Genomic DNA, 23,649 nt, shown 5'->3' with positions numbered 1-23,649 from the left:
GTGAGAATAGCCCATATCACAAAGTCCCTAAGCTACAGATAGTGGCATGGATGTGGAGAGAAGGGAACACTCGTAACACCGCTGGTGGGACTGCAAAGAAACACAGCCCCTATGGAGAGCTAAGAGCAGACCTTCCTGTGATGCCACAATCCCATTACTAGGCATCTTCCCAGAAGGAAAAAAATAATCGTTCTACATTTTTACTAGAATGTTCCTCACAGCTCAATTCACAACAGCTAAGATGTTGAGTTGACCCAAGTGCCCATCAACACGTAAATGGATTATTAAACCGTGGTATATGTATACTGCGATTATAAATTGGCTTACTTTATTTGTTTCTTTTTCAGGTTGTATGCTGTTGTCATATAGAATAATATGCCAAACAACATATAACAACCTCAATCCAATAATAGCCAGATGTTGTGGTGGGTGCCCATAGTCCCAGCTACTTGAGGCAAGAGAATCACTTAAGCCCAAGAGCTGGAGGTTGCTGTGCGCTGTGATGCCACAGCACTCTACCCAGGGTGACAGCTTGAGACTCTGTCTCAAATATAAATAAATAATAAAATTAAATAAAAAAAAGAAATGATCATACCTTTTTGCATATAATGTTAAAACCAGGTGGTAATGATTGTTCACCTGATTTTTGGTTCTACTTCTGATGTTTGATGGAGAAGCAGTTGTTGAATTTGTTGTCTACGTAGAGGAATGATCACTGGAGATTTCTATTTGGGCATCTTGTTCCACCCAACTTAACATTGTATGTTTGTCAAAGCCCTATAAGTTTACAGCACAAGTAGTGAACCTCAATTGTATAAATTAAAAAAAAAAAAGTCATTTACTATAATGAATGGGATCTCATGAAGGACTATAGCCTCTGACTGTGTTACAACTATATAACAAATGTATGAACATATTATCCACTTGCATCACTGATAAATAATACAATATGTAAAGGAATCTTAAAAATCATGAATAACAGAAAAACATGAAAGAAAATGGGGAAATATATATTTTATTAAAAACTACATACAAAGGCTTTATACACAAAATATGATCAACTTTGATGTAAATAAGAGATATTAAAACTCTACTAAGATACGATTTCTAATATGTTAGACTAAAATATTTAAAATCCTGGCTTATTTCAGGCTGTCATCAGTATGTCATCACTGCACTGAAAAGAGAGAAACGAAACACACCATTGTACTGTACTTTCACCATGATACTGCGTGATGAATGTGGTGAAAAAATTAAAAGGGACAGAGTTTAGTATGTATCAGTTTTTCTTAACATACATTATTTATTGCTTCACATAATTTAATTTTTAATAATGACTATTTAACAACTGGCTCAGAAATCAGAAATTCCTGAGTTTTTTTTGCAACCAGTCCCTCCAGCAGACTCCAGCTGTAATGAACCTCCTGATGCACATTGCCTCCATCACATTTTTGCAAAATACATCTAATTCTGCAATTAGGAGACAACCAGAATGATCCTTACTGTGGGACATCAAACAAAACATCTTTAAATCTTCAAAACTATCAATGTTAGAGGAGGCCAAATTTTAAAAATAACTTGGAAGGACTGCTCTATTTAAAAAAAAAAACTAAACTAAAGATATATAACATTACAACAAATGCATGAAATTATTATATCCAGAAAGGGAAAAAATAACAAGAAAAAATTTAAAAACCTAAGAACAAAATTTGAGTATAAACCATACATTAAATACTACAATATAAATATTAAATTTCTTGAGGCGATAATACTGAGATTATTTTGGACAATGTTATTTTCTTGATGTAAAATGATCAGCAAAAATATATGTTTATGAATATATAGAAGGTGATAAATGATATCTACCTATATAGAAGGAGAGAAAACAAATAAGGTGAAATCATAACAACAATGGAACCTAAGTAAAGGGACAAAATCACTCCAAAGATAAAAAATAGAAACCTGCATAGTATTAGAATAGTAAATGAAAGAAATGAAAGAAGTAAATATTAAATGTATATATTTAATTTCAAACTTTTATTTTTAAAGATAAAGCTTGAAACTTTAGCCCTTTAACCCCAAATAATTTTAATTAATATTTATTGAGTTATAAGGGTAGATGAGGAATCTGGCAGTTCCCTTTACTTATATTATTTCAATGCCCCAAACTACATTATAGCATTATAATTCTTATTTTTATAGGAAAGATAACCAACTTTGAGTAGTGAATACTTTTGGCCAATGATATAATACCATATAACTAACTATTCACAAGGGCCAAAGAAAATATGTTTTCCTATTATCAAAAAACTTTGTATTTTGTTGAGGCAGAGAAAAAATAGTAAGTCTATTTATGGCAACTCTTTAGGTATTTTGCACAGTTAAAACCCTTATTTACAGGGTTTATGGATAATGATCAAACATCGGGACCTTTACACATTACCCTCTCTGAATGAAAATAATTTAAAGTTAGTCTTCATTTCTTCACGATTTCAAATTTCTGCATTAAATGACAAGAAAAGCTAGTGTTCCCTCTCCAGGCTTCCTGGTTATAGTGTGTGTTTGCCTCTGCCCTATGTGAATTTCACCCACTGAATGAAGGAAGGGAATTCTAAAATCTGACCGATTAGCAATAAAAAATTTTACACCACTTCCTGGGATTTATCTCAGATTTATGGCGTACACTTAAAGATATCATGATGCAAATATGTTAGGCAAGAAATAAAACTATTTTCCCCTTTCTTACTTCAGTGGAGAGCACAATTTCCATTTATTCACATTGTATTTCCTCACATAATATATTCTTCAGACACAAGACTATAAATTTGAAAATATTTATAGGCAAGACTCTCCCTGATGCCATTTATACCTGGCTGGCATTGTGTTCCAGCTCCCAAGAGCCACTCATATCTCACACGAGTGACTTATGACCATGTACTGACTCGGACTTTCCTCTGCTAAATGAAAGGCCCTTCTCTGGCTATACTACTCTTAACCTGATTTATTATGAATAATATAACCTGTTAATAAGTTCAGAGAAAACCTATTTATACACGCTCAGTTTTCCCAACTCCAGTTTTCTAGAGTTGGGAAAGTCAGTTTTCCAGTTTGAAAGTGAAGGTTTCTTTCCCCCTTTCTCTTCTCTGCATTTCTGTAAAAATATTCAATAGATTTAAATTACATTTTTTCAGACTATAATAGATCATAATAACTGTCCCTCTCTCTCCCTGTTATATTTGTCAAGTGAAGGACATGAACAGACAATCCAAGCACTGCTCAGCTCTTAGGGAAACTCACAGGCAGCCACGCCAGCAGGCTGTATATAGACATCCAGTTTAAAGCACCCCCCAAGAAGGTCTTTAAATTAGACAAGGAAGAGATACTGTGGGGTGAAGTCCAATAAAGGGATATTTTTTTTTATTTTTACTGTTCTCTCTTTTTTTTTTCTTTTGTCTTTTTTAAAATTTCAGAATATTGGGGGTACAAATGCTTTGTTTATATGCTTTGTTGTTTTACAGATTGAGTCAAAATTATGTGTCCTTCACCCAGGTAGAGTACACTGTACTCAAAAGGTGGGAATTCACTCATCCCCTTCTGTTCTCTCTCCCCAGCTTGATTTTCTTGAGATTTACTTCTACATGTGCATTTACGTATTAATCATTTAGTTCCAATCTGGTATTCTTGTGATGTTTCACTTAGAAGATGGTTTCCAGTTCCATCCAGGTTGTCACAAAATATACTAAATAACCATTTTTTTAATGGCTGAATAGTACTCCATGGTATACATATACCATGTTTTATTAATTTGTGCACTGGTGGCCACTTGGGTTATTTCCACATCTTTGTGATTGTGAATTGTGCTGCTATAAACATTTGAGTGCAGGTGTCCTTTTTATAAAATTATCTATTTTCCTCTGAGTATGTACCCAGCAGCGGGATTGCTAGATCAAATGGTGAGTCTTTGAGGTATCTCCATACAATTTTCATAGCAGTCCCACCAACAGTACATAAGAGCTCTCTGCATCCATACCAGCATCTGTTGTTTTGGGACTTTTTAATATTAGCCTTTCTCATTGAAGTTAGATGATACCTCATTGCAGTTTTAATTTGCATTTTCCTAATAATTAAAAATATCAAGAATTTTTTCATGAGTCTAGAGGCCATTAGCATATCTTCATCTGAAAATTTTCTGTTCATGTCTGTTGCTCACTTTTTAATGGGGTTGTTTGGTTGTTTCTTACTGATTTGTGTGAGTTCTTTGTATATTCTGGTTATCAGTTCTTTATCAAATGTATAACATGTGAATATTTTCTCCTATTCTGTGAATTGTCTATTTCTGCTTTTGATCATGTCCTTGACTGTGCAGAAGCTTTTTAATTTGATCAGGTCCCATTTATTTATTTTTGTTATTGTCGTACTTGCTTTAGGGGTTTTCTTCATGAATTTTTCCCTAGGTTTACATCTAGAAGAATTTTTCTAACTTTTCTTCTAGATTTATAATATTTTTCTGCCTTAGGCTTAAATCTTTTATTCATTGTGAGTTAATTTTTGTGAGTCATGAGAATTGCAAATCCTGTTTTCATCTTTTACATGTGACTATCCAGTTTTCCCAGCACCATTTATTGAACAATTATTCTTTTCCCCCAGTATAGGTTTTTTTTTTTTGTTTTTGTTTTTGTTTTTTTTTTGCTGTTTTGGACCAGGGCTGGGTTTGAACCCGCCACCTCCAGTATATGGGGCCGGTGCCCTACTCCTTTGAACCATAGGTGCCACCCCCCTCCAGTATAGGTTTTTATTTGCTTCGTCAAAAATCAGATGGGAATATGAGGATAATATCAACTCTGGGTTCTCAGTTCTGATTCATAGATCTTTGTCTCTCATGCCAGTACCATGCTGTTTGGATTTTTATAGCCTTGAGGTATAACCTGAAATCTAGTCAAGTGAGACATGATACTTTGTTTTTATTATATAAGATTGGAAAGCTTATTTGGAGTCTTTTCTGGTTCCATTTAAAGCACAGTCTCTCTTTCTACACTTATTCTTAGCCAGAAGGCTGAGAAGCAATAGAATTACTTTTTTAGAAATTTGAAAAATGGTGTTGGTATTTTAATGCAATTGTACTGAAAATGGAAACCACTTTGTATGGTATAGCCATTTGAATGGTGTCAATTCTGCCAATCTATGCAAATGACGTATTTTCCCATCTGATTATATTCTCTGCAATTTCCTTCCTCAGTGTTGCAGAATTCCCCCATAAAGGTCTTTCACCTCCTTTGTTAAGTATATTCCTAGATATTTTATTTTCTTTGTTGCTTCTGCACAGGGTACTGTGTCTTTGAATTGAATCTCAGGCTGACTGTTGTTGGCACATGTGAAAGCAACTGATTTGTGTACATTATTTTGTAACTCAAGACTTTGATGAATTTATTTAACAATCCCAGGAGTCTCTTAGTTGAATCTTTGGGGTTTTCTAGAAAGAAGATCATATTGTCAGCAAAGAGAAATAGTTGATCTCTTCTTTCCCCATTTTGACCCCCTCAATTTCTTTCTTTTGCTGATTGCTCTGTAAGAACTTACAGTACTATGTTGCATGAAAATGGCAAAAGTGGGCAACCTTATGTGGTTCTGGCTTTAGATAAAAATTCTTTCAGTATTTCCCCATTCAACATGATGTGGACTGTAGGTATGTTATATAGTGCCTTATAAATTTGAGGAAAGTCTCATCTATACCAATTTTGTTGAGTGTTTCAGCATGAAAGTGTGCTGACTTTTGTAAAATGGTTTTTCTATGTTGATTGAAAGGATAATATGATCTTTGTTTTTGTATCTACTTACGTGGTGAATTACATTTAGAGAATTGCATATGTTGAACCATCCTTCCTTGCCTATCAAAGTATTTTTTTTTTTTGATGTGCTGCTATCCAGGTTTTCTAAAATTTTATTGGGTCTATTTTCATAAGGGATATTGGCCTGTTTTGACTTTTCCTGGTTCTGGTATCAAGGAAATATTGGCTTCATTGAATCGTCTATTTGCAAGGGTCAGGGGATCAACTGGACATGCTGCACCGAAGGAAAACTGGCCCTACTAGTGTCTATGAGTACCTTGTAATTGCATGCTCTGTGTCTGGGGTGTTACATAACAGTCATTAGAGCAACTATAAACCTTTGGGAGAGGCTAGGGTTTAGAGCAGTTCCTCCTTTTGTGTGCAGAGTAGGGACCAACATTCTGCCAATTCATTTCCAAGCAACACACAGAGAGCTGAGAAGTCCTAAAAAAAAGAAAATACACTATTTGTTACTCCTCATCCTTCACCCATCCACAGCAAAATCAGAGAGTGCGATTTTACTTAGTTAAACCTCCTTCTTCTTTCAATCATTTCCAGAGGAGTATAATAAGTACCAAAGTAGTGGTATCTTGAGTTATAGTGAATTCCGAGGAAGGTAACTTTTTAGACACATTTCAAGGGAGTGAACAATTCAAGAACAAAGCAAAGAAAAAAAGATAAAAGTTCAATCTCTGACATATTATAATATTTATAATAAACCCTAAGAAGAGAGATACATGTCACAATTTCTTTAATTTATTGTTTTTAATGACTTAAGCCCTGGCTCTATTGCCCTTAAGTACTAGAGGTTCCATTTGTATTCCTGTGTGTGTTCTTTCCTGGTGATAATATGACTTATTAATTTCTGGTCACTGTTGAACAAGATACCTAAAAATCTCTTTAGGAACAATGTGTCCCACTCTACAAATCCCACTCCACATGGCTAGAAAGGAAATGCAAGCAATTCATTTTTAATTCCTATGTGATAAAATGTCAGTTGATGGTTTTAAAAAATATTATAACAGAAGTAATCTTCACTTTAAAACTGAACTTAGGGAGCCACTAAAAAACTAAAACATTGTCCAATCCAACTAAAGTATTGCCCAGAAGTTGATGATAATGTACACTTTGAGGTGTGCGTTTCCTTATAGAGAAGATGGATACTCCAGGTTATTAAAGCTGATGAAATCAGTAAAGTCCACAACTTCTTTTAATATCATTCTGTGTTCATCAAACAGTCTTCTGACAATTTGACATCCTATGTGTAATTTTCCTATGAGTGGAAAGTATAGACAAAACTGGTGGAAATTCATAAGTTTTCTTGAGTGTTACATTTATAAATATAAATTAAAATATAAAATTGTTATTTATATCCTTCGTTTTCCAATGAGTTTAGTTATAATATCATGGTATTCTATTAAGTAAATTATTGAACAAAACTTGGTAATGAAGTAAAAAAATTTCCCCCAATGCACCAAATGCTCCCTCCTCTCCAGACGGTTTGAAACACACAAACCCCCATCTGGCAATGTTGTTAAATTGCTCTTTAACTTCTTTCAATTCTCTATCAACTCTACCACAGCACTAGATTATTTTTTTAACAGTACAGTACACCTAACATCTTACACAAGTAACTGTCTAGATGTTCAGCTCTCTCTACAAATCCCATGAGTGGTTAGTATTGTGCCAGATTTAACAAACATCATCTATACAATCTAACAATCCCTAGTCAGGTATCAGTTTATCTTTCTAAACATTAAAAAGAGTTGGAAAATGTTTGATTATTGTGTAGTAGGATAGAAAATTTATCTCATGTAATTCTTCTAAGACCTGATAGAGCCAGTTTTCCTTTAATAGACTTCATATTTAGAACACAGAAAAATTGAGCATATAGTAAAGAAATTTCACATACCATATATCATTGCCCTCAACAGTTGCTTAGCCTGCCGCATTACCAACATCCCCACTAGAGTGGTAAATTTGTTACAATTGATGTAACAAATACATGTCATTATTACCCAAAGTTCATCGTTTTGGGGGTTCATTACTGATGTTGTACAGTCTGTGGGTTTGGACAAATTTGTAATGAAGTGTATCCACCATTATAGTGTTATACACACACACACGTATGTATTTACATATTACTATAATGTATATGTATATACATATACACATATATATCACTACAATGATGGATACAAAATACTATAATGGTGGACACACTTATAAATAATATATATGTTTTATATATGTATATATGCACACACAAAGTAGTTTCATGGGTCTAAAAAATCTTCCACACTACCTTCCCACTACCTCCTTCCCACTACCAAGTTTGCCTTTGCAAAATGTAATAGGTATTTAAGATTCCTTGTGTACTGTCATGGCTATTAGCTTTTAGCACAGAATAATATTCCATCATCTGGTTGTACCACAGCTTATACATTCACCTATTGAAGGATGTCTTGGTTGCTTTTGAGTTTTGCCAATTATGGGTAACACTATTGTAAACATCTGTGTGTAGTTTTAATGTGGACATATTCTTCAGATCCTGTGAGTAGATAATAAGGTGCACAATTACTTAATCATATGGTATGGATACGTTTAGTTTTGTAAGAAACTAAAGCATTTTTCAAAGTTACTGTACCAGTTTGCGTTCCCACCAGCAGTGAATGAGAGTTCTTCCTGCTCCACATCCTGCTGGCTCTACTTCCAGAACAGCAAGCCATTTTAAGCAGTCATACAATCTGAGCTTCTGATAATGATATATATACTATTTTGTGTATATATTTGAAAACGTTTTAATAGATATGTGCTCAGTTTTTCCTAATAGAATATACCATCATTATTGTGGAACTTATAAAAAATATGACCCATGTAACAGAAATTTGCTATCATAAAAAAAATAGAATATGTATGCGCTATTGACTGAAATACACTTAGAGAACCAGAAAAATATGGAGCTATTTCGATGTTTTTAAAGCTTGATATTAAGATACGAGGCAAAAGCTAATGAAATAGAAAGGGATATACTTTTAAAAAAATTAAAACCATGTTTTTATAATTTTCTTCCTAGGACTAAATGGCCCATTTTTTTTTTTTTTAAGTTTCATTCTGAAAAGTTAAAATAGGTCCCAGGAAAACCACATAAGTACTAATAAAGTAAAACTGTCACTTTCTAATTTGGTAGTTAAATATATCATCCCTCTGTCTATTAAGCACAGTAGTTCTGTCACAAATCTTGTTTCTACTTACAATTAATTAAGCAAAACTAAAATGTTTAAAGCTACCACAAATCAAATTTAATTTAAATGACTAGAATAAGTTAAACAGAGATAAATGGAATGTCATCCTTATGCTTCATTACTTCCCCTAATTCCTTTTAAAACATTTCTATAGAAGTTCTGAGCATGGGAGTGGACCGCCGGGATCCCACTTAAACTGCTAAAATAATATCTTAACTCCGGGTGGTCCCGAGACCGGTTCTTTCCCCTTATTCCATTCCCTCTGTCATCTCAGTATTTTAATGTCAATTTCAAAAATATGTTGGTTACAATTCTTACAGTCTGATTTATCTTGAGCTTTAAACCACACGTCAGTTCTAATGTAGAAATGAAATCCTGATTTAGTTGCTTAATTAAAAAGATGACTACATTATAAATAATAAATTGATTATAAGTTTAAAATATGACTTATGTTCTAAGGATTGAAATGTGTTTCTCTCATGAGGCTTTTGAAGGGACACAAAAGAATAACGTACTGTGAATTCAATTACATACTAGAATTCAATTTTTTGTTGGTGTTATGACTATTTATATCATGACTTCACTACATTCGATTACATTCCTGTAATTTTTTTTTCACTGCAGCATCTCTAAAAGCTCTTCCAACAGTTGATGCATAGAACTGAACCCAAAATGAAATTTATCACTCATCCAAGATTTTTGAAAAGTTGAGATCACATTACGTAAATGCTTATACCACATATCTTATTTCCATGGTTATGCAAGAAAATAGTTTTCCAGTCAGCTATACAAATTTACACAGAATTTATTTCATTTTATATGTTTATTATTTTATCAAACTTAACATGTTAAAATATAATAATGAATTATTAAAATGTTCAAAATTGGGCAGCATCTGTGGCTCAGTGGGTAGGGCATTGGCCCCATATACGGAGGGTGGCGAGTTCAAGCCCGGCCCCAGCCAAACTGCAACTAAACAATAGCTGGGCACTGTGGCAAGTGCCTGTAGTCCCACCTACTCAAGAGGCTGAGGCAAGAGAATTGCCTAAACTCAGGAGTTGGAGGTTGCTGTGAGCTGTGTGACACCATGACACTCTACCGAGGGCATTAAAGTGAGCCTGCCTCTACAAAAAAAATAATAAAAAAAAAAGTTCGGGTGGTGCCTGTGGCTCAAGGAGTAGGGCGCCAGTCCCATATGCCGCAGGTGGCAGGTTCAAACCTAGCCCTGGCAAAAAAAAAAAAAAAAAAAAAAAAAAAAAAAGTTCAAAATTTAAATAATTGTTTGTTTCTTTTAGCGTACAACATCTTAAGAGTACAAAGATGTATCATTGGCTTGTTAGAGCCAATTTATTTTTTTCATAGGTAGGGCACTCAAGGAATTCAGCAGCTAGAGCTATATACACAATAACTCACACAGGAAAGTGTTACTAACACAACTGTCGTCTGCTCCAACATCCTGCCTTCTGCTCCAGTATCCACTCTTCTGCAAGGGCACAAAAACACACTTTTAGGCAATGCTGTCATTTATTTTTCGGTGTTTTTTTTTTTTAAAGGAATGCTTTTAAATGTATACATGTACATATATGTCTACATGTATGACTTTTTGTACAAAAGGTAGCATACTAGATCATGTTATACCTGGTTCTTTTTCCCTTGCTTTTTCCACTTAATGATATATCCTTGAAAACAACACGTAACAATACATAGACATCCTCCTTTTTCACAAAGCAGTGCTTACAAGATACTCATTATTAACTAGTTACAGGAATCAAAAGAATTGCCTTTTACTAAGAAGAATAAGTTCCAGCTCCATTCAGGTAAACATAAAAGGTGTGAACTCTAAATCTTTTTTATGACTGCATAGTATTCCATGGTGTACATTAGTAAATTATCTCAAGAATGGGAAAAAAAGGATCCAATGTATTCAATACTACTATGAAATCAGTATATAATCACCTACACATTCACAGGAATAGTAAATCATAACTATAGTCCAAAAAGAAGGAGGGAAGAGGAAAGAGAGGGGAGGGGAGGAGAGAGGCCAGGAGGAGAGAGGGTTTGGGGGGAGATCCAACCTAACGTGCATAATGCAATGATACATTTCTATAAGAATAGAGTATGAATGTTTTTGCCACAACAAAAAAGTAAGCAAGGAGATGGTTATGTTAATCAGTTAGATGTAAGCATTCCACATTGTATATCAAATCAGCACATTGTACCCCATAAATGCATTAATATACACAATTATGATTTAATAAAGAATTAAAAAAAAGAATAGCCTTATATTCACTTTCTTGAAGTATATCTATCTGCTATTTTGAATATGAAATCTGTTAGGTCTGGTCTACAACTCTACCACTTGGCTATCCCTTTGAAGACCATTTTCCAAGCAAAGACAAAGGAGAACGTAGATTTGTACCATACCATGTAAAGGTAAACTAGCAGAATTGAGAAAGCCTACATATTTGGAAGTAGCAGAGAGACACATGACCCTAAAGCTGCCCTTAGGCCTAGAGAAGTTTGCTTTGGCCGGACAGGCATAGCTGCATTGGATACACCATTGGAAGAGCACCAAGAAAAAGACTCTGGCTCCCAAATATCTTTTATTTATTTTATTTTTTTATTTTCACATATACATGTGTTCATTAGGCTTATACTTTTTGCCCTCACACTATTAAAAAGGCTTAAAATTTAACAACAATAACAATGTTTAAGATAGCGACCAGAAACAAAAACCTCACAAAGAACAAAGATAAATACATTCAGAAAAGAAATCAGATGATTGCTGAATGAAGTATTAAGGAATAATAATCATAGTAATGCAAAGAAAGTAACATTCACATTGTCAAATAAGAGTATGTCCATTATAGAATGCTTTGACTCTGAGGTTCAGTATGGAGTCATCAATTAACTACTTACTATTTTTTCCCAAAGTATCAAAGAATAGACAACTAATATTTATTAATAAAGATAAAAGATAATTTCAAAAAATAGATCATATACCATACATAAAGTGAGGCAAGGGTTCTCTTGCTAGCTGGTAACAGTAGGTTTTTACATTGTGCTAACTCAGACCTGCTGAGCCAGCTTATTTCTAAGCAACTAAAAGAAGGAAGGAAGGAGCCCCCAGGGTCATTTGCTTCTGTCTGTCTTCTTTAAAGGTTTTTATTTTTTCATTAGCCTTGCTGCTTATTCATAGATACATATGGAAATGTGGAATCAAAATGAGACTTGATTGCTGAGTTATCAACTATACTCACCCACTAAGTGTCTTTCTTATATCTCAGCTTTGCATTATAAAATGAGAATTTGAATCTCAACAAAATTCAAAATGCTGGCTCTTCCAGGTCATTTGCTAGTTAAATCAGGAATAGCAATTTTCTATGCTGAATAAAATAAAACAGTATAATTCTAAAATAATAAAAAGAAGGATGCATTTCAGTAGAATATCATTTGATTCACATGGAGTAATTAGGTACTTCTGTTCTGCAGTCCTCAATCCCACAGAAGCAGACATACAGCAGGAGCTAAGTGACAGGCAAGAGAGCAAAGCCTCAGCGTCTCACAGCTGCTCCCCATTGCTCACATCACCGCCTGAGCTCTGCCATCTGTCAGATCACACCTTTACTTCCCCCCACTACATGCCTTTCATGAAACTGGTCCAACAAGTTAGGGATGGCTGCTTTAGTTGATAGGAACTACTCCACAATTTCACCTAGATATTTGTTAAACCTATCCCACACTTTTGATACCACTTAGGATCTGAAGAAATAGTTGGGATCCAACATAAAGAAAATTACAGATACCAGGATAATACAAAAGGCACACAGTTACTGAACTAGTACTTTAGTATTTTTTAAACTAGTACATAGAAAAATATTAGCACTTAGGAGGTTTGGTACAGGAAGGAACAATAAAAGGCAATTTTGTGGAAATAATAGCACAGGTTTCTGTGTAGAATACAATGTGTATGTTCTGAAGATGCAAGCATTCTTTTCTAACTTGAGTTGTTATTGGAGGTTAGAATTTTTCGATTACTGTTGAGTTGCTCTGTGGTTTAGTTAGTATTATGTTTGTATCTCCATTGTTATCTCTTTGGTGTGGGGAACCAGGCCATTACTGGCAATAAATTTATAGGATTAACCTTAAAAATAAAAGAAAGTGGTTCTCACCTAACTATCGTAGAACCTCCATAGTTGAACACCTCTCTACATTGACCATCTCCTTAAGTTGACCTAATTTTCATAGACTCTCCATGCACCACATGTGCGTATCAGTAGAGCAGGCCTAGTTCCTAACGTTAACCACCTCCATATGTTGACCGGTTAGTTACAGTCCCCTGGGTTGTCAACTTACTACAGGTTCTACTGTATTATGAAAATTGCTCTATAATTCTGTACCTAGCAGTAATATGATTGAGGGATAATCATTCTATGAAATACTATAATTTAACACTCTATAATCGTCTTCCATTTTTAAAACTTCTATTATTGGATTTTTAAAGTGCAACTAGAATTCACACTGTTTATAACAAATGAAAGTTACAGAGATAAAATCAAAAGCTAATGTTTTACCTCTTGTCCTCTTTTCTTACTCCCTGAAGTATAACTAGACTGACAGGTAGCATTTTCACTTTATCCAAGTATTATATGTGCCTGTAACATCATGTCTCTTTAGAATAATAGATGGTTCTCACTCATTATTTGTAAAGGCTACAAAACACCCCTGAGGATGATTCCACCTCAGTATTTCAGAGTTGGTCTTTTGATGCTCACTCAAGTTGCCTTTGGTTTCATTTTTCTTGTCAATGTTTACTAATGCACTTCACATTAGTTAAATATCTTTGATTCTACATATCTAGAGCTATTTTATATTTGGAAGATAGGTCTATATCAAAAGTCACATCTGTCTTTATTGCCAAAATAGTTTCCTTCCCTGTAATTTATCTTTCCCTTTTCTGATGAATAATTTTTCTTAGTATTTTAGCAGCTTGCCACACATTAAGGACATTAATGCTATGCCATTTAAAATAAAGACATTCTTTGTAGTCAATTTATTTTCCTTGTATTCTGTTTCGCACAGTCTGTAATTCTATTTATATTTTATGTAGTTGAAGTCCAGCCTTGGTTAAGGAAAATCTGTCCAAATATATCCCCTTGTTTTTAAAAGTAGATACATAATGTCCCATGATCTGAATGTGTTTCTCCAAAATTTATGTTGAAACCTCATTCCTGTGGTAGTGGTATTAAGAAATGAGGGCTTTGCAAAGTAATTTAAGTTGGAAAAATGGCTTTGAAAAGGAGGTCTGAAGAGTCCCCTAGCCACTTTCACCAGGACGCAGCGTTCCTTTGCTTCTACCATGTAAGAATAGAGTGAGAAAGCTCATCACACAGCAAAGCCGCTGGCTCCTTGTATTGAACTCTCCAGGATTCAGAGTGATAAGAGATTCCTATTATTTATAAATCACACAATCTGAAGTTTTTGTTGTAGCGTCAGGAACCGCTAAGGCAAAATGTATCTATACAGTTAGATACACTTATTTATCTAAATATAAAACATACCTTATATTGTACACTTAGATATTTAATCCACTTAAAAATTATTGTTGAGGTCCAGGGTTCATATTCCACCTTAGCCCACCTCCCAAAGAAATTATTTTTGAATATAACAAACAGTATTCCGTTTGGGTTTTGTTTCCCATTAAAATATTCGATTAAGCTAGCCACATCTATTAACTAATAACTGTATTCATTGAATAGGTATAGGATTGAATCAAATTATTTTTTGAAATTCTTTATGTAAGATAACTAGAAGGTAACCCATGGCTGAGCCAGTGTGGCTGAGCCAGCATCATTGACTGGCCCTGGAGGGCCAATCTTGTCTCAACTGTTGGACAAATCCCCTGACCCCCTAGCCAATTGTGAACATAGGTCCTAAAAGATGCCGGATGTGCCCAACAGCGAGCCTTGTTCCTCTGCGATGGATCTGTTGAAGAGCATAGCTACACAAGGGGAGCTCGTGCGGTCCCTCAAAGTTGGAAAGTAACCAAAGGATGAAATTGATTCTGCAGTGAAGATGTTGCTATCTTTAAAAATGAGCAACAAAGAGGCGGAGCAAGATGGCAGCCGAGTAACAGCTTCCTTGCATCTGGGCACCGTGAGTCTGGGGAAATAGGACTCCAGGCATCTCTGGCTGCTGGGATCTGCCTATCATCACCCCTGAGAGGATACAGGGAGTCAGCGAGAGACTTCTGGACCCCAAGAGGAGGACTAAAACAGTGGAAAACCGGCAAGTGGTCGCCTGTGTTCAATCCGTCTTAACCCGCCTGCAACCGTAAGTTCAGTAGCAGCAAGACTGCAAATCAGAAAGACCTTACCTGTGAACTGTTTTGGTGTCTTTGGACTTGGCACTCAGCTGAACTACCTTGGGGAGAGCCTGAGTGGGAGTGCGGAGAACTTTGGCCTTTGTCTAGGGCCTTTGTCTAGCCGCTGAGCCAGACGGAGCTAATAGTGTTTGGCTCTGGGTCACAGGCAGACATTGTGAACGATCTGCCCCGGCAAGCTCCACCCTCAGGGTCGCAGAGCTGGAATTGGGTGGGAGCTGGTAACACAGCGACCAAGTAGCCTAAGGGCGGGGTCTGAGCCGCCTTGCAGCCCTAACCCTCGGGGGCAGAGGGAGACCAGTTTTGACACACAGGGTAAGTGGATAGCCACTTCAGCAGTGATTCCACCGACAAGCACTTCCCTGAGAAAGCTTCTGCTCAGTAAGTGAACAAGTTCAAAGTGCCTTTTAAGTGGGCTGAAGAGAGATTTAGGGTGTCTACCTGCTGGGGTTTGAGAAACGAGTAGCCTCCAGTCGTATCAGAACTGTGATTAACATCTCATACCTCAGAAGACCACGTGTTGCCCAGACAATATTCAATAACATATACATACTGCTTTGTTTTTGGTTGTGTTTTTTTTTTTTTTTTTTTGGTTTGGTTGTTTTGTTTTTTTTGTTTATTTTGATGTTGTGGATTGTTGTTTTGTTTTTTAAGTTCAACCTTTTCCATACAGATCCTTTTTCTTTCTCAATTTTTCTAGTTTAATTGTAATTTCCCATTGCTGCCTATTTCAATAATTAGAACCTCATTTTTGTTAGTGTTTCTACCGCTATTATTTGGTTTTTCCAGCCAATTTTATCCCGTAAAGTTTTCTGTTTGCTTGTTTTGCTTTGATTTATAGCATTTTTGTCTTTCCTCTCTACTTGGTGGAGGTGGGGTACTGTGTCTGATCAGGTCAGCAAAGAGCTGTTGACCTCAAGGGAACCACCCAACTGGGCACCCCCAGAAGGTGTTTTTTTTTTTTTTTTTAAGGTTGTATCAAAGTACCCTACTGTACACCAATATTGCTCTGTCTCCCTCTTTCTGTGCCTCTCTTCTTTTTGTCAATATTCCTTTTACCCACCCCCTCTCCTTTCTCTATTTTTCTGTTTTTTTCCTTATCACTCGGTCCTCCTTTCTTTCATCCCTTTTTTGCTCTTCAACCTTCTCACCATTCTGGTCCTGTAACCCTTAGTCCACAGGCACGAGAACTTAAAGAGCAAGAGGAAGTGAAAGGAAAATTAAGGCAAGGAAACAGATAAAAGAAATCACCCATGAGGAAGAATCAGCAGAAAACTCCAGGCAACATGAAGAACCAGTCCAGAACAACCCTGCCAAGGGACCATGAGGTAGCTACTGCAGAGGATTCCACCTATACAGAAATGTTAGGAATGACAGAAAGGGAATTTAGAATACACATGTTGAAAACAATGAAAGAAATGATGGAAACAATGAAGGAAACTGCTAATAAAGTGGAAAATAACCAAAAGGAAATACAAAAACAGAATCAAATCAGAGATGAACAATATGAAGAATATAAAAAGGATATAGCAGAGCTGAAGGAAATGAAACAGTCAATCAGGGAACTTAAAGATGCAATGGAAAGTATCAGCAACAGGTTAGACCATGCAGAAGAAAGAATTTCAGAGGTAGAAGACAAAGTTTTTGAGATAACTCAGATAGTAAAAGAGGCAGAAAAGAAGAGAGAGAAAGCAGAACGTTCACGGTCAGAATTATGGGACTTTATGAAGCGTTCCAACATACGAGTTATACGAATTCCAGAAGGGGAAGAAGAATGCCCCAGAGGAATGGAAGCCATACTAGAGAATATTATAAAAGAAAATTTCCCAAATATCACCAAAGATTCTGATACACTGCTTTCAGAGGGCTATAGGACCCCAGGTCGCCTCAACTCTAACCGAGCTTCTCCAAGATACATTGTGATGAACCTGTCCAAAGTCAAGACAAAAGAAAAGATTCTGCAAGCTGCAAGGAGTAAGCGCCAGTTGACCTACAGGGGCAAATCCATCAGATTGACCGCAGACTTCTCTAATGAAACTTTTCAAGCAAGAAGACAATGGTCATCTACCTTTAATCTACTTAAACAGAACAATTTTCAACCCAGAATTCTGTACCCTGCTAAGCTAAGCTTCAAAATTGACGGAGAAATCAAATCATTTACGGATATAAAAACATTGAGGAAATTTGCCAAAACAAGACCAGCTCTACAGGAAATACGTCAACCTGTTCTGCACACTGACCACCACAATGGATCAGCAGCAAAGTAAGAACTCAGAAATTAAAGGACAGAACGTAACCTCCACACTGATGCAAAAGATAAAACTAAGCAATGGACTCTCACAAAATAAGACGAATAGAATACTGCCACACTTATCAATTATCTCAATAAATGTTAATGGCTTGAATTCCCCACTGAAGAGACATAGATTGGCTGACTGGATTAAAAAACACAAGCCATCCATTTGCTGTATGCAAGAAACACACCTGGCTTCAAAGACAAATTAAAACTCCGAGCCAAGGGTTGGAAGACAATTTTTCAGGCAAATGGAATTCAGAAGAAAAGAGGAGTTGCAATCTTATTTTCAAATACATGTGGTTTTAAAGCAACTAAAGTCAAAAAAGACAAAGATGGTCACTTTATATTGGTCAAGGGAAAAATACAACAAGAAGACATTTCAATTCTAAATATCTATGCACCCAATTTAAATGCTCCCAGATTCTTGAAACAGACTTTACTCAGTCTGAGCAATATGATATCTGATAATACCATAATAACAGGGGACCTTAACACTCCTCTTACAGAGCTGGACAGATCCTCTAAACAGAAATTAAACAAGGATATAAGACACTTAAATGAGACCCTAGAACAACTGGGCTTGATAGACGCATATAGAACACTCCATCCCAAAGATAAAGAATATACATTCTTCTCATCACCCCATGGAACATTCTCCAAAATTGATCATATCCTGGGACACAAAACAAATATCAACAGAATCAAAAGAATTGAAATTTTACCTTGTATCTTCTCAGACCATAAGGCACTAAAGGTGGAAGTCAACTCTAACAAAAATGCTTGACCCCACCCAAAGGCATGGAAATTAAACAATCTTCTGTTGAATAACAGATGGGTGCAGGAAGAAATAAAACAGGAAATCATTAACTTCCTTGAGCATAACAACAATGAAGACACAAGCTACCAAAACCTGCGAGATACTGCAAAAGCAGTTTTGAGGGAAAATTCATCGCTTAGGTGCCTACATTCGAAAAACAGAAAGAGACCACATCAACAATCTCACAAGAGATCTTATGGAATTGGAAAAAGAAGAACAATCTAAGCCTAAACTCAGTAGAAGAAAAGAAATATCCAAAATCAAATCAGAGATCAATGAAATTGAAAACAAAAGAATCATTCAGAAAATTAATGAAACAAGGAGTTGGTTTTTTGAAAAAATAAATAAAATAGATAAACCATTGGCCAGACTAACGAGGAATAGAAAAGTAAAATCTCTAGTAACCTCAATCAGAAATGATAAAGGGGAAATAACAACTGATCCCACAGAGATACAAGAGATCATCTCTGAATACTACCAGAAACTCTATGCCCAGAAATTTGACAATGTGAAAGAAAAGAATCAATATTTGGAAACACACCCTCTCCCTAGACTCAGCCAGAAAGAAATAGAGCTCCTGAACAGACCAATTTCAAACACTGAGATCAAAGAAACAATAAAAAATCTTCCAACCAAAAAATGCCCTGGTCCAGATGGCTTCACTCCAGAATTCTATCAAACCTTCAAGGAAGAGCTTATTCCTGTACTGCAGAAATTATTCCAAAAAATTGAGGAAGAAGGAATCTTCCCCAACACATTCTATGAAGCAAACATCACCCTGATACCAAAACCAGGAAAAGACCCAAACAAAAAGGAGAATTTCAGACCAATCTCACTCATGAACATAGATGCAAAAATTCTCAACAAAATCCTAGCCAATAGATTACAGCTTATCATCAAAAAAGTCATTCATCATGACCAAGTAGGCTTCATCCCAGGGATGCAAGGCTGGTTTAACATACGCAAGTCTATAAACGTTATCCACGATATTTACAGAGGCAAAAATAAAGATCACATGATCCTCTCAATAGATGCAGAAAAAGCATTTGATAAAATCCAGCATCCTTTTCTAATTAGAACACTGAAGAGTATAGGCATAGGTGGCACATTTCTAAAAGTGATTGAAGCTATCTATGACAAACCCACAGCCAATATTTTACTGAATGGAGTGAAACTGAAAGCTTTTCCTCTTAGAACTGGAACCAGACAAGGTTGTCCTCTGTCACCTTTACTATTCTACGTAGTGCTGGAAGTTCTAGCCAATACAATTAGGCAAGACAGGGAAATAAAGGGAATCCAAATGGGAGCAGAAGAGGTCAAACTCTCCATCTTTGCTGACGACATGATCATATACTTAGAGAACCCCAAAGACTCAACCACAAGACTCCTAGAAGTCATCAAAAAATACAGTAATGTTTCAGGATATAAAATCAATGTCCACAAGTCAGTAGCCTTTGTGTACACCAATAACAGTGAAGATGAGAAGCTAATTAAGGACACAACTCCCTTCACCATAGTCTCAAAGAAAATGAAATACCTAGGAATATACCTAACGAAGGAGGTGAAGGACCTCTATAAAGAAAACTATGAAATCCTCAGAAAGGAAATAGCAGAGGATATTAACAAATGGAAGAACATACCATGCTCATGGATGGGAAGAATCAACATTGTTAAAATGTCTATACTTCCCAAAGCAATCTACCTATTCAATGCCATTCCTATCAAAATACCAACATCATACTTTCAAGATTTGGAAAAAATGATTCTGCATTTTGTATGGAACCGGAAAAAACCCCGTATAGCTAAGGCAGTCCTTAGTAACAAAAATAAAGCTGGGGGCATCAGCATACCAGATTTTAGTCTGTACTACAAAACCATAGTGGTCAAGACAGCATGGTACTGGCACAAAAACAGAGACATAGACACTTGGAATCAAATTGAAAACCAAGAAATGAAACTAACATTTTACAACCACCTAATCTTTGATAAACCAAACAAGAACATACCTTGGGGGAAAGACTCCCTATTCAATAAATGGTGTTGGGAGAACTGGATGTCTACATGTAAAAGACTGAAACTGGACCCACACCTTTCCCCACTCACAAAAATTGATTCAAGATGGATAAAGGACTTAAATTTAAGGCATGAAACAATAAAAATCCTCCAAGAAAGCATAGGAAAAACACTGGAAGATATTGGCCTGGGGAAAGACTTCATGAAGAAGACTGCCATGGCAATGGCAACAACAACAAAAATAAACAAATGGGACTTCATTAAACTGAAAAGTTTCTGTACAGCTAAGGAGACAATAACCAAAGCAAAGAGACAACCTACACAATGGGAAAGGATATTTGCATATTTTCAATCAGAGAAAAGCTTGATAACTAGGATCTATAGAGAACTCAAATTAATCCACATGAAAAAAGCCAACAATCCCTTGTATCAATGGGCAAGAGACATGAATAGAACTTTCTCTAAAGACGACAGACGAATGGCTAACAAACACATGAAAAAATGTTCATCATCTCTATATATTAGAGAAATGCAAATCAAAACCACCCTGAGATATCATCTAACCCCAGTGAGAATGGCCCACATCACAAAATCTCAAAACTGCAGATGCTGGCGTGGATGTGGAGAGAAGGGAACACTTTTACACTGCTGGTGGGACTGCAAACTAGTACGACCTTTCTGGAAGGAAGTATGGAGAAACCTCAAAGCACTCAAGCTAGACCTCCCATTTGATCCTGCAATCCCATTACTGGGCATCTACCCAGAAGGAAAGAAATCCTTTTATCATAAGGACACTTGTACTAGACTGTTTATTGCAGCTCAATTTACAATCGCCAAAATGTGGAAACAGCCTAAATGCCCACCAACCCAGGAATGGATTAACAAGCTGTGGTATATGTATACCATGGAATACTGTTCAGCCATTTAAAAAAAATGGAGACTTTACATCCTTCGTATTAACCTGGATGGACGTGGAAGACATTATTCTTAGTAAAGCATCACAAGAATGGAGAAGCATGAATCCTATGTACTCAATTTTGATATGAGGACAATTAATGACAATTATGGTTATGGGGGGGGAAGAAGGAGGGAAGGAGGGAGGTGGGTGGGGCCTTGGTGTGTGTCACACTTTATGGGGGCAAGACATGATTGCAAGAGGGACTTTACCTAACAATTGCAATCAGTGTAACCTGGCTTATTGTACCCTCAATGAATCCCCAACAATAAAAAAATAAAATTAAAATAAAATTAAAAAAAAAAAAATGAGCAACAAAGTTGCCACAGGGGAGGATTACAAAGCTGACTGCCCTCCAAAGAACACAGCACCTGAAAATAATCATGGATCAGATGCCACAGAAGTGGAAGAGGATTTTGTGGACCCATGGACAGTAAAGGCAAGCAGTGCAAAAGGCATCGAGTATGATAAGCTCATTGTTCGATTTGGAAGCAGAAAAATTGACAAAGAGCTGATAAACCGAATAGAGAGAGCCACTGGCCAGAGACCACACCGCGTCCTGCGCAGAGGCATCTTCTTCTCACACAGAGATATGAGTCCGGTGCTTGATGCCTATGAAAGTAAGAAGCCATTTTATCTCGACACGGGCAGAGGCCCCCTTCTGAAGCAATGCACGTAGGTCACCTCATCCCATTTATTTTCACGAAGTGGCTGCAAGATGTGTTTAATGTACCCTTGGTCATCCAAATGACGGATGATGAGAAGGAATGACCTGACCCTGGACCAGGCTTATGGCTATGCCGTGGAATCGCCTGTGGCTTTGATATCAACAAGACTTTGATGTTTTCTGACCTCGACTACATGGTGATGAACCTAGGCTTCTACAGGAATGTGGTGAAGATTCAGAAGCATGTTACCTTCAACCAAGTGAAAGGGATTTTCAGTTTCACTGACAGTGACAGCATTGGGAAGATCAGTTTTCCTGCCATCCAGGCTGCTCCCTCCTTCAGCAACTCGTTCCCACAGATCTTCCAAGTCAGGACGGACATCCAGTGCCTTATCCCATGTGCCAGTGACCAGGATCCTTACTTTAGAACGACAAGGGATCTTGCCCCTAGGATTGGCTGTCCTAAACCAGCCCTGCTGCACTCGACCTTCTTCCCCGCCCTACAGGGTGCCCAGACCAAAATGAGCGCCAGCAACCCCAACTGCTCCATCTTCCTCATTGATACCACCAAGCAAATCAAGACCAAGGTCAATAAAAATGCATTTTCTGGAGGTAGAGACACCGTTGAGGAACACAGGCAGTTTGGGGGCAACTGTGACATGGACATGTCTTTTATGTACCTGACTTTCTTCCTCGAGGATGATGACAAGCTAGAGCTGATCAGGAAGGATTATACCAGTGGAGCCATGCTCATGGGGAGCTCAAGAAGATGCTCATAGAGGTTCTGCAGCCCTTGATAGCTGAGCACCAGACCCAGCACAAGGAGGTCATAGACCAAATAGTGAAAGAGTTCATGACTCCCCAGAAGCTGTTCTTCAACTTTCAGTAATAATGCTCATTTTATATATGCATTTAAAGACATGTAATGTATCAATAATCCCAGCCCAATGCAAGCACCACTATAGGTAGACTTCTGTCCAATGGTAATTACTGGGCCTGGTATCTATAAGCCCTATGTATGTTCTCAATACTGTTTCTTCCTGTGAATTTCATCACTTCTGTCTCTTGTGGACAAAACACTGGAGTCATTGGGTGTTGGATAACATTTTATGGTCAGATAGAGAAACCCAGCTATGAGTCTTTCCCACAAGGCAACCTCAAGGAGTAGAGCCCGTGGCTGGAAGTCCATTGGCCAGCCTATTCTGATCTATAGAGGACTGACTATCCATTTGAAAACATCCTAGGGTTCCAAATATGCTCTTAAAAAACGTACTCTACAGGCCAGGTGAGGTGGCTGACACCTGTAATCCTATCATTCTGGGAGGCCAAGGTGGGCCTCAAGGATTGAGCTCACAAGTTCGAGACCAGCCTGAGCAAGAGCAAGAGCAAGAGCAAGACTCCATCTCTTCTAAAAATAGAAAAACTGAGGAAGGAGGATCACTTGAGCCC

The 23,649-nt window shown here is 36.7% G+C and overlaps 1 protein-coding gene and 1 pseudogene across 1 annotated transcript in view; one reads left to right on the top strand and one right to left on the bottom strand.

Annotated features, from left to right (window-relative positions):
* The window catches only part of CTNNA3 (catenin alpha 3), a 1,739,301-nt gene that overhangs the window by 210,090 nt on the left and 1,505,562 nt on the right, over positions 1 to 23,649 (bottom strand). The window lies entirely within an intron of this gene.
* On the top strand, positions 15,011 to 23,460 carry LOC128582503 (tryptophan--tRNA ligase, cytoplasmic-like; annotated as a pseudogene).

Source organism: Nycticebus coucang, chromosome 3 (assembly GCF_027406575.1).
Source record: "Nycticebus coucang isolate mNycCou1 chromosome 3, mNycCou1.pri, whole genome shotgun sequence".
Taxonomy (NCBI): domain Eukaryota; kingdom Metazoa; phylum Chordata; class Mammalia; order Primates; family Lorisidae; genus Nycticebus; species Nycticebus coucang.
The sequence above is the reverse complement of the archived record's forward strand: the minus strand, read 5'-3'. Positions and strand labels throughout refer to the sequence as shown.